General features: G+C 37.2%; 1 protein-coding gene and 1 long non-coding RNA gene across 3 annotated transcripts in view; one reads left to right on the top strand and one right to left on the bottom strand.

The window, feature by feature from the left end:
• Window positions 1-9673, top strand: part of asic2 (acid-sensing (proton-gated) ion channel 2) — a 402742-nt gene that overhangs the window by 198164 nt on the left and 194905 nt on the right. The gene's annotated exons all lie outside the window — the stretch shown is intronic.
• Window positions 1-9673, bottom strand: part of LOC116702306 (uncharacterized) — a 153605-nt gene that overhangs the window by 62587 nt on the left and 81345 nt on the right. Inside the window, exon 2 of the long non-coding RNA XR_004335121.1 lies at window positions 5482-5494. This is a non-coding gene — a long non-coding RNA (uncharacterized LOC116702306). The remainder of the gene's footprint in view (window positions 1-5481; window positions 5495-9673) is intronic.

Here is a 9673-nt window from a genome sequence, read left to right as displayed (position 1 = left end):
TGTTTCCTTAATATCTGATGATGCATTTGGGTCATTTTTTGGATTCACTACAGTAAATATATTACATATTGGACCTTTAATAATACCTTCCAAAACAGCAGGTATTTCGGCATTCAGGGAGAAATTCGATATACCAGACCTAATATGGAAAGATTTAACAGAAGTCTATATTATATCCAAACAAGCCTCAGTGATAAAGTTGAAGATTATATATATATAATATTAATAAAAAACACTTAGCTGCCATTTTCTTCTGGAAACAGCCGGTTGCCCACAGAGTGGCTAGGACCTACATTTGGACCGGGATGGCACGGTTCCGGTGAGTTACCCTCTCTACTTAACCCAATTCAGTACATAGATCCAATAGCACATCTTTAGGGATTTAAATCTGCATATTAGCCAGTCATTGTCATGGTTCCTGAGTCTATTTCTCTCCCCAATCTTCCATTGGCGTAGTCCTCCTGTAGGGCCAACAGTGCCATCATGCAGCATTATGTGGGGGGGTCACCACAGTATTTATGTGATATGTATGATATGTACATATGTATGGGTAAAACAATTAGAGTGATTGTTAACATCTTGTCAAAATCACAGCATCAGCTAGTGATGGAGATGTTCCACTAAGCTGCTCCCCCTAGAGGCCTGGAGAACTTCCGTTGTGTAATCTGTATGCAGTGTTTTTTTGATGCAACTGCTTTTCTTTTTGCATCGCTTCTTTATTTGCATCGTGTTTGTGTATTTGGTTGTGTGTATTTGCAGCTTGTTTGTGCATTTGGTTATGTTGTGTGTATTTCCAGCGCGTTTGCTAAATGCTGCGTATACATTTAGTCAAATTAATGAAGTTGTTAATGAGTCCTCTGGTAGCCCCTTCTATAAAAAACGAACAGTCCCTTAGTACTATTAAAATGTAATCTCAAGAAGACTCGGTGTTGTGTTCGCACTTTGCACACATAATCCATCAATTGGATGTGATGTCTTATATCTTTAAAGCCTCTGAATCACTCCAATAAACACTGAATTTGAAAAAAAGTACCCAGTGGAAGACGATACATCAACTACATCTGTCTTAACACTCTATAGAGAAACCATGTCATTAGTGGCGCTGTAAGGCAGTTTTCCATTATGCCAGCTGTCAGACCTATTTCACTGTTGGTAAAAAAATAAAAAATAAGGCAAGGTATTGGAGAAAGCAGAATTTGTGGTGCAAAGTTCACAATCGAGAGAAACACGAAGTTAACAGAGATGTTGCCAGCACAAAGAGGATGTTTTGCGTCAGTGATAGGGGTGCACGATATTGAAAAAAATGTGATATTGCGATATCGATATTAATTTCGATATTTTTAACATATGTAAATTACAAAAGTTATGGGAAAACGCATAAAAATAGATAATAACAATTAAAACAATTTTTACAACACAGGTTATTTCAACAGACAGTCATATTGGACTGGTACAACATAATAAATAATAATAACCATGTCTACTACGAACAGACATGTTTTACTGTTGTACAGTATAAAATAAATAAATGAGCGTGTTTTATGAACAGAAATGTTTATTTGGACGTGGGTTAAAGGAAGATGTGTTTTCAAAAAACAAAGTTTGGTTAAACAACAATGAACAGCGTGTAATTAAACATTGTTCACACACACACACACACACACACACCACACACACACACACCTCGGCAACGTAGCTAATGTCCGCTAGCATACAAACGGGCTAACATAGCCAGTTAGCTTTTTTTATAACGTAACAAAAACCCACCCACTCGTAGGCGCAAAGCTTATTTCATGGATACAATGATGGCTCCAACTAACGCCACAGGCTTATGTTGACAACGTGGACCAGATATAGGAAACTCCGAAGGCAGCCGTAATATTTACCTAGCGTTAGTAAGCTAGGCTAACGCTGGTGCGCTAACGTTAGAAAACACCGCGTAGCATTAGCTAACGTTAGCTGTCGAACTTGTAAAGACCGAACAATATCCCCACCTGGACTGTGTTTCACTTTCCCTCCATATTATCATCAACATAATAAAGACACTTGGACTCGGCCAGACCAAAAGTCATATTGGGCCAGACCAGTGGCCGAGTCCGAACAGTCCGAGTCCAAATACTAGCGAGTCCAGACAAGTCCGAGTCCATAGAAACGGTCTCGAGTCCAAGACCGGACTCGAGTACTACAGCCCTGAATACATGTATGCACTTTGTATCTATTAAAAAAGTTTAGCAACAAATACTAATGAAAAAGAAATAAAGGTTTATTTAAATGGTCTATATTTTTCAGTTTTATTGCAATGTCACATAAAATAAATATGATTGTGTCAGCTTCGAGTCTTACAAATGTCATGTATACACTAATAAAAATCCTATCCCTTATACATTTAATTAAAGTTACAATAATTTAATAATTACCAACAGCATTGTGCAACAGTGGTCCAAACATTGTGGCCTCTGCTATTTGTGACGCAGCCTTCTTATTTGCTCCGTTGTCAGGCGTTAGAGCCACCTGATGCTCTGGACGCACTTTACTTTTGGCCTCTAAAGTTTCCTCTTCATCCTGTTATTTTGTCTTCTCCCTGAGCAACACTCATTTTCTTACTTTTGTGTTCTTTTGCTCCTTCGCTCTCTCTTCTTTAAGTCTTCTTTTCTTTTGCTTTGTTTTTGTCTCTGTCTTCTTCACTGATTTATGTTCCAGCGGAGGCGCGACGCTAGCCTGCTCGCCCTCCTACGCACTTCCGCTCAATTTTTATTTTCCTTCAGAACTCCGTCTGCGTGTCGGACGGGACGCATAAAAAAGAATTATCGCGAACTTTCGATAATGATATCGAGCAACGTGATATCGCGATAACGATACTGATTCGATATATTGTGCACCCCTAGTCAGTGACAAGTGACTCCAGTTGTGCGTTTAATGACATGCATATTTTCATTTGTATCTGCCTCTCTTCTGTGCTCAGACAGCCAGCAACACTTTTTTTTTGCCTCAGAGTGTTTGAGGCTCTGCCAGATGAGATTTTGGCTGCTGACAGACAATGCTGTCTTAATCCATGGCTACTTCATTTCTGACGAGGAAATGACAATGATCCATGAAAACACACGCTCAAATTAGGGAATTTTCTCAGTCCAAAAAGAGGAAATGAATAATTATGAGCTGGCTGATGGCACTATGCGTGTGCACAGCATGATTTCTTTGTTCTCTAAAAGGCTGCTTTGCTGGCTGCATCACTGCAAGGAAATGAAAATTTAAATTCTTTACTATTTGTTTGAGACTCTGAAAACATGTATACACATAAACAGTACTTCCCAAAACAATAGCCAAGCCTTTCAAAGATTTTGTTTTGACTGTGCTGCTTTGGATTTTCAGTTAAATTACACTTTGAATTCAAACAGGTTTCAGATGATGATGAGGAGGATGATTTCTGCATAAGGAATTCCAGGGCAAACAGAGATAAAGGGGAAATGCTACGTGAAGGCGATATTGTGCTGATGGCGTTTTCTTGTTTGTACTGTGACCAAAGTGGATGAAATTTGTAAGTGAAATTTGTCCTGCTTATGCAGCAGCAATGAAGGCTGGTGAATTTTCTAGAAGCACTCTGTTCCCTCCGGGCCACCTGTGATTGATGCATGTCTTCATTTTCTATGGCTGCATCAGACAGTTGTAAAAGACGAATGACAAGCCCATCACAAAATAGCTTAAGGCATTTGCTATTACATAGTTATTCTCAAAATATATTTAGCGTTGTTTGTAAGAAAAGAAGAGCTGAGAAAAAATAAAGTCCCATTCTGACAGGATCAACATTACAAGTGTAAAATTAACACTGTAAACATATTCACTGTGCTCCTCTTTAATTTACCTCATCATTTCTTATGGTGGCATCAAGAAATGTCAGGATATTGTCTGTAATATACATGGATACTACGGATAAAAGGTAATAAATCTGCTGTCAAATTATAGAAAAAAGATTCTTCATAACCTGCCTGATTTCTTTTACATTTCAGTATCAAATTAACCCAGTGTGCATCCATAGCTACATTGCAAAGAGGAACTGATAATAGCTAATTTGGTGTAATTGTAATGGTGCCAATTTGCCAAGATGTAAACAAATACAGGCAAACTCTCCTGATAGCTTTATTTATTTATATTAGATCAGAATGATGGTAATTCATCAAAAACAATTCATCCTGAGGGGAACTTGTGTACTATGTGTCATGGCATGACAATAGTTTTCACTAAAAACAAAACCACCAACATCAGTAGGCTTGAAGGGACCATGAAGGTCTGTAGAAAATTTCAAAGTAATCAATCTAATACTGTAGTTGTAAAATATTTCAGTGTTTACAAAATTGGTAACCAACCAACAGAACGACATTGCCATCCATAGAGACAAACTTAAAATAGAACACCAACCATATCTTTACTGTCAGACAAAGAACGTGTTAGAACCTTTTTTAGAACCATTTAACCTTTACAATGAAAACACATTACCTTAACTAAATGTTGATTGACTTAGTCTCAGTCCCTTCGTATTGATGTTTAATCTCTCACTGTCTCTAGAAGCATAATTGGTTGCTGTAGTTGCATGCAATTATTTTTATGAACTTTACTGCCATCCAGTTTTTCCTCAGTTACCATGGTAAAAATGACAGCCGAAACGGCCGACCTTTTCTTGATAACAGAAAATAAGCACTTCAGCCAAGGAGTCCTCAACAACTCCTCTTGTTATTTTCTCAACCATTCAGTCAAACTGTCAAATCTTTGAGGGTTTGATGGTTTGATTGACACCATAAAATATAGATTAGAAAATAACCGATTGTCTCTCATTCTGTAGCAATTCAGTCACTTGTTAGCTTGTCCTTGTTTGAGAATTTATCAACATGCATGTCAAACTGGGTCAAAAACACTCGTCTCTATTGGTATTAATCTTGATTTTTGCTTGATTCTCACCTTTATAAATCATGAAATTTAAATATAAATTACGTAATTAACCAATTAATATTAGCTAATTAACATGAGCTAAGATTTCTGACTGAACGTGTTTGAAATACAGTATGATGACAATAGAAAACCCCCAGCATGTCAGTTAGTAGTAAGTCCAATGTCCAAGTGTTGTGTTTTAAATTAACAGCCCACAGACATGTTGATCTTGGTTTTTTTGTGGTGGTCAGCACGGTTTTAAAACAAATGTATTTCAATGGAAAGTGTCTTTCTTGATCACAGCACAACTATGGTAGCGACCATTATAAATGCCAAAAATCCGCATAGGGAGGTTAGTTTGGTCAAACAACACAGGACTTTCACCCCGGAGACCGAGGATCGTCTCCATCGTGCGACGTTTTCTTTTCCCCGTTGTTCTTTTCCTAAACACAACCGTCCCGTTGTTGTCACACGTCCCCCATAGACGGTGCGCCGTGTCCCGCAGGTGACCTGTCCTTTCCCAGTTCTTATTCTCCTAAACCCAACCCATTACATGCTGACCACCCCAAAAAAACTAGATAAACGTGTCTGTGTACACAAATCAATAAATTTAAATTACGTGACCGTTTCACAAACTGCTGTGAGAACATATTGAAATTAATATGCATTTTCAGTTTTTCGGCTTGCAGGCATGCAACAAAGCCACTCACGACCGTATCTTGAAGTGCCTGTGACGTGTTTGATAAAACATTGCATTCTGCAAATGCTAACAGAAAAAGAATGTGTACGTGAAGTTACAGTAGGTTATGAACTTTGTTGTAGGTAGTTTCTGCAGCCATAGTTGGACTATTTATATTTCAGTAGAGTTTAATATCAGTTTTTTTTCCATTAAGTCCATTGTTTAGTTACCCTGTGGTATTGTACACGCGCATATAACACTTCACATGCTGTGAGAGCAAACATTACTAAAGCCAGATAAGGAGAGAGGCAATGGAGAGTAAGATAATGTCACATTAATGTCACATGCTTAAAGCGGGGTGGGAAGATGTGATTGTTGCTTGTTGTTGCTTAGGGCTCTCCAGGAGTGATGAACATCTGCACTCTACAAAAGCCCTATGTTAATTACAGGACATGGGTATTTAAAGGGATTAGACAACACAGTACCTTCTTGTCAGGCATTATCATCAGTAAGGCCAAGTCCCCTTTGCTTTTAAAAATAAAGACATGGACATATCCTCCATCTCTTTCTGCATTATTCATAGACAGATGCCTCTCTTTACTTGCTGTTAACACATTTGCAAATGCAGTGGTAGTCAATGTACAAGTGAGTCACTGTGCATGCACTGATGAAGTAAATGCCACATTCTCCTTTTTATTTCATATGCTCTCTACCAATCGTGAATAAAAGGGATCAGTGTATTAAACAGGATTTTTACGTTGTGTCTGTAACCTACATCTACCTCCCATTAGTAGTGAAATCATCATACAGTAGCGTACAGTATACAGTACAGTGTCAGCTATCTAACTGACAGACCATCTCCCGTAACATCTGAACTGAAAAACAGAAGAAAACTCTGAACTAAAAAAAAAAGAAAGAAAAGTTTTCTTTCCAATTTTTCTTGCGAAAAAAAAGGGAAAGTTGCACCATCAGTCCAACAAATATGATAGGAAAAAGTCAAACTTGTATATCGCTACTGTACATCAGTATGAAACAGACCTCTTCAAAAGGAACTTGTGGTGGAATGTGTTTTCCTCCCATCAGAAAGAGATAGAAACCCAGTTTTCAAAGACAAGGCTTTTGAACAACACTGACAGCCAGCAGAAATGGAGGGTGGGTGGGGGGCTGATGGGATAATGAGAGGATTCTCACCATTTATTCCCTTACTGTATGTGTTACACCAAATCACACTGGTGTACAACTATATTCATATTGTTTATTCTGTAAATCTTATTTGCTATTTTATAAAACTGCATCCACGGAAATTCCAGTGTGAAGTTGTGTATTACCGGCATATTTTCAATGGCAGAGGTTTGACACGTGATAGCTTCCACATTTTGAAATAATTGGCTGTCTACAATAACTGTTAACTTGCCATATTAAATCACAGTAGGTACAGTATGTGTTGGCATAAAACCATCAGATATAACACCATCAAAGTCCCACAGCATATACTGTACATTCCTAGGAATGCTTTAAAAGCTCAGTTGAAAGTTGATACAGTTAGTACATTTTCATGACACCTATTCCATTAGTTATGTGACTACAAGGCTTGTGTAATTTCCTAAAGACCTATGTATTGTCTTCAAAAGTTTATTTTTGCCTCTAAAACCCCCAAAATATTTACTATGAAATAGGGCCGCAAAAACTAAAAGCTGGAACAGGAAATGTGATATTTTCTGCTTGAAAATGACTTGCGCAATTAATTAATAATCCTTAGTAGTTGCTGATTAATTCTAAGTCGATCGACTAATTATCAATTACTTTTTTCAGTTCAATTCTATCAATACAACAACTGAGTTATGTCAAGCATTACTACTACTCAATGGGTTGATTCTTACTTTTTTTCTTGATTGTTGTTATTGCAGCTATTATCATTTTAAACACCTAGTAGGAAAGGTAGGGTATTTTGCTTTTTGAGGTCTTAATGTCTTTTCTGAATTTACAACAGTAAAGGTACAACCTCCAAAATATTCAGCTTAGAGTACAGCAAATTCATTTAAAATGACACAACAATTGATTAATTGCTGACTTGTCCAGTTCTCCAAAAAATACACCCACTCACAGTCTCTGGCTTTAGATTATCAGGGAGCGACGCCTAAACATTTCAATCAAGTCAAATGACTGATCTCTGGGAGTTACACTCACCATCTCAGTCTTTTCTCACTTTGTCTCTGCTGTTAGTGTGATTGTTATTGCTGCAGGAACACAGAGAGTCTGTTATTTTGATTTATGTTTCCAATAGCTGCACTTGCTCGGCCCTATGGCTTTTACCTGCTACTTAGTATGACTGTTACATTCCTAGTGTGTTGCAACCCTTGCCCCCAGTGACTGCAGGGCTACAAGAATAATATTGAAGCAGCTCTAAAGTCCTTATGAAGAACAATCGGAACTGAATCCAAAAAAGTATTATTTTCAACTTTACATATGGTTAACCCAACCACTAAGGTCAAATTCTAATAATTTCATTTTTATTACTTTAAAAAAAAACCTTGGTTGACTGCTTTGGGTCTTTATTGCGTTTCCAGAAATATGTTAACACACTAGTAGTAATACATCCTCCCCGTGTTCTGGCATTACAAGAGGATTTGCAAGTGCATATGAGGGTAAAAACATGCACAGGTATGACTGGAAACAATGGGATGGTGACATGCCAAAAGGGGATTTGCAGTCAAAAATGAATCATGACTATTTGGCTGGACTTCCTTTCAGATGGGATTCAGTGAGGATTTGTTTTTCATTAGTGTTTGGGTTGTCGACTTTCCAGCCTCGGTCTCTAGGTAGGAGTCATTTTGTGCGTGTGCGTAGAAAGGAAAGGTGAGGAGTTTGTTTCTAAAGTGAGAAATCAGGTGGCTGCACATTGGGAACAGGAAGCGATTTGATGAACCATCCACTGGCGTCTGTCCACTGACTGAAAATCACTACATTATTTGTATCATAAACATCTAAGGGCTTTTCAGACATCACAGCGATTTTTTTTTTTTTTTTACATGTATCTGTATGTACATCAGCCATGAAAGCTTTCAGAAACAGATGTATAAGATTAATGGTTGGACCTATTGCTGGTTACACACTGTAAGTAACCTTGCTGACTGAGGAATAACCAGGACTTAAACTTCTTGAATGCCAGTATAGTGTTACCATTTGAAGTTGTTTGAAAAATGTGGTCAGTTAAATTATTTACAGTATTAGAATTTGCAACCACTAGGTTCAACTCAGGCAAGGAATAGAGATGACCTCATATGGTCGGATACATCTGCATTTTATTAATTTATTCATAGTGTATTTAATACGTGCATACAGTATACATACAAACAGAAAACAGCTATGTGATGCAGATATATAATAAGTGTTTATAATGGAACACCCATCCCTAGAAGGGCTTTTATGAAACGAAGATTGTCAAGTTGTGATGTATTTCTTGTGCAATTCCCCACTTGAAAAGGACAGTCCCTCCACATGAAGAGCATAACTGGATTTCACTCAATAAACAGCCATGGGATCAGTTGTTTGTCTTTTATTAACCATTCCTTGGTGGGCAGTAAACAGGTGAAAAACCTCAAAAAAAGAGACGACAAATACAAATTATCTGAGTTGACAGCCAAATTAAATAAACAAAATTATTCACATTTAACTCAGATAAACGCATTACTGCCATTATAAACCGTTCCAATTTCAAACAAATGTAATCAAAATAAATACCCAACATTTTAAATTAAATGATAAGAGTCAGTGTATTTTTAGCCAAATTCATAGCCAAATGCAATACAAAATATTCTTTAATAGTACAAAGTTCAATTTCAAATTTAATCCCTAATCATTAGTTTTAAGCCGTATTCTAGTGAAGAATTATCAGGTATCATTGTAGCCACACAACTAGATATGTTGTACCAAAACAAACATCTGTTGGTATTTTAATTTTCAAACTGTACGTTTTCTTGTCTTTTAACCAAGTATCTTTAACCAAATACCTTTACTTTTATTGTTAAGATGTCCACAACGTTTAAATTACTTTTAACCTTTTCAAACACATTC

The sequence above is a fragment of the Etheostoma spectabile genome, chromosome 15, assembly GCF_008692095.1.
Source record: "Etheostoma spectabile isolate EspeVRDwgs_2016 chromosome 15, UIUC_Espe_1.0, whole genome shotgun sequence".
NCBI lineage: Eukaryota > Metazoa > Chordata > Actinopteri > Perciformes > Percidae > Etheostoma > Etheostoma spectabile.
Note: the sequence above shows the minus strand (reverse complement) of the source record. Positions and strands in the feature narration are given on the sequence as shown.